This window comes from Electrophorus electricus, chromosome 1 (assembly GCF_041902795.1).
Source record: "Electrophorus electricus isolate QZ-2024a chromosome 1, ASM4190279v1, whole genome shotgun sequence".
Classification (NCBI taxonomy): Eukaryota; Metazoa; Chordata; class Actinopteri; order Gymnotiformes; family Gymnotidae; genus Electrophorus; species Electrophorus electricus.
The window spans coordinates 21978721-21981639 of NC_137497.1; positions in this window are offsets into that span (position 1 = coordinate 21978721).

The window sequence follows — 2919 nt, forward strand, 5'->3', positions numbered from 1 at the left end:
TTTTTTTAAATACCAAGAACATACCAGTTCTGGAAATGTGATCATTAATTAGTCTTATGATTGTATAGTCATGCAATATATTTGTTTCAGTTAAATTTCTTGTGCTAGCAGACGCATGAAACGAGATGGGGGTGGGGGGGAGGGAGAGAGAGAGAGAGAGAGAGATTTCCCTGTCGTTATCGCTCGTGTTTATTTATGAAACCAGTGACATACTCTTATTTGTGTACAGTACAGCGCCACAGTGTGCGACAAGGAATACTGGAGACTCGATGTCATCTGGTATTTTCAATGTTTACCTTTGTACTGGCTGATCTGGTTAGGTCGGAATGTAGGTAGCCCTCGTCCATTGTAACCTACAGTACTGAATTCTGTAAACGCGTCCGTTTCAGACAGATTTCTTCCATTAACGACTCTGCAACTCTCAGTTGTCTGCAGCTAGCATACGTAACTCTACAATTGTTTTGCCCTGCATACCTGAATACAAACGCTTTCATGCTACCTGACTGCCTATTGAGCTGCTACGCATGGGGGGGCGGGGGGTGAATACTACAGTCTGCTGGCCAATGAGACGTCAGCGGGGCGGAGAACCGTCTGCGATAGAACCGCGGCACCGTAGGCAGCTGCGCGAGCATCTTCAATTCCACACGCGCGCCCCGGTCTTCTAGTCAATGGATTACACGGTTTCCCTGCAAGTGAAGCACCAGCTCACAGTGTTCCCGACGCATTTACACCAGGTCTACAAATTAGAGCTACAGGTACGTCTCGAACCTTTTGGCGCAATGCAAACGCGACATTTGCTTATCGCGACCGCGTCCTCTGCCAAACTAAGCTCTCCTCATCGACACGCCACAGAGCATAACTGGTTGCATGTTATGGGGTATGGTGCTACGCTGTAGACTGTTTTCTCCTAGAAATGCGCTGTCGTTTGTGCACTTTGCGAGGATGTTCGCGACTGTTAATGCGCTCGTGTGAGCTTCGCACGGTGCGATGATGTTTACAAGAAACGGCGACAGTATCCGGCTCTAATAAGTGATAATTATGCGTGATATCATTTTGGTTCGAAGTTTGGTTTTTATAGCTGCTGCGGTCTTGCGGTTCTTTGTGTGCCTTGCAGCAAAGCGGCAACTTCCCTTTGGTTACTTACTTTTCTTGTATACCTGTTCCAACATTTGAGCATAGTTGCTCACCCAGTAGGCTGGCAGCGTCGTCAGCTAGCTGACCTGAGTTTGAGCCCACCTTACAATATCTAAAGGCAATATGGGGTTAAAGGAGTGTAAACACAAGATATATTGACAGAACAAAGACATGTGGGCAGTGGCACCATGTAGTGTTACCATTTATTTTTATAAAATGTTTTATAACATTTTTATAATACATTAGACTATAGAATATAACAAAACTAAAGTTTAAAATAAATTTCATGTTTTATAGTGCTAATTAAAAAATCATTACAATCTGAAGAAATATGATACATATAATGTACAACAAGCAATTGCCCTTGTTTGTGACTTTTGTTTCTTTTAAGTATGGGGTGTTTTTATTAAGACTTTCTTGGTATGAACTCTGATTTCACTTTCAGTTGAATAACTGGAGCAGAGTCAATAAAAGTATCTCACCATTTTATGTTTGGTTTACTCCTTTGTCAGTACGTTATTGAATGGATGAAAGATTGTTGTGGGGGTTTTTTTATTTTTATTTTTTTACAATGTCGTTTGTTTCAGCAGGAAGCTGTAGATGTCACAGAAAAGCCCACCAAAAACAGAACAGAGCACGTACGGTTGCACTGTATACTTCCTTATTCAAGTATTAAGGGTACGTAAGAAGAGTCTGAATGAGTACTGCACAAACTACTAGTGGTCTCCGTTGACTGCGGTGAAGCTATCCGCGCGTTAGCGATTCACGGTCAAGTCCCCGAGATTCAAATTGGAATGCGCCTATATGCACGATATTGCGGTATTTCGTTGCTCAAACTAACGCTCCCTAAACAGAGAGAAACGGAGACTAACAGTTTTTTGGAAGAGTTTTAGATTAGATTAGATTTTACGACTTTTACGACAAAATTAAGCACTGCTCAAAATGATTTTCCTATATAGTGTTTCTCAGAGGTTTATCATACAGCTTGACTGCCAGCTAAAACAGGACTTACCACTAGTGCAATATTGCACATATGCAGGCCAAGGGGATCTCCAGTACTGAAAAATCACACTAAAAAAAACTGAGTGGTGGCACTTGGCTATCAGATCAAATTTGAAAAAACTCTGCTGTGCCAGTTTTTAAAAATATATTTATATTGAAGTCATTCTACTTTTAATGGGGTTTCAATGCTCACTCATACAGAGAAGGTATGATTACGATGTCTATGAATTTTCCCATAATGCCAAATCAGTTCTCCTACCACCAAAGAGTGACAACCTTTGACTTTCACAACTGCAAGACTGGGCAATTTCTACTGTACTATTTATTTATTTATTTATTCAAAAATCAGTATTAAAGTACTAATGTGGTTAATGGGGCTTAGAGACAGTTATCTATTACTTACTTATTTTCTTATGGTTTTACTCACTGTAAGTAATATGATCATTTACATAATTTGATCTGTAGGTTTATGCAGTCTTTAAAATCAGCTTTGGTTACTTACGTTTGGGGTCATTTGTGACTGTGTAAAACATAAAACATTCAGATATGTAATGAGTTTCTTTCCCTGATTACCAGCAGAAGAGAACTGGTGTTTTCTGAATCAGGAAAAACCAAGAGTCAGAAGTGGAACTTTGTGCTTTAAGTCAAAGTAAATGTAATGTGTGTTGTATTTGTCCAGTAGAAAGAAAAGAACACAAGTATGTGTATGTTGGAGAGGAAGCAGTTGTGAAGAAAGACAACAAACGTACCCCCATTTTTACATTTACACTGGAGGTTCTCTCT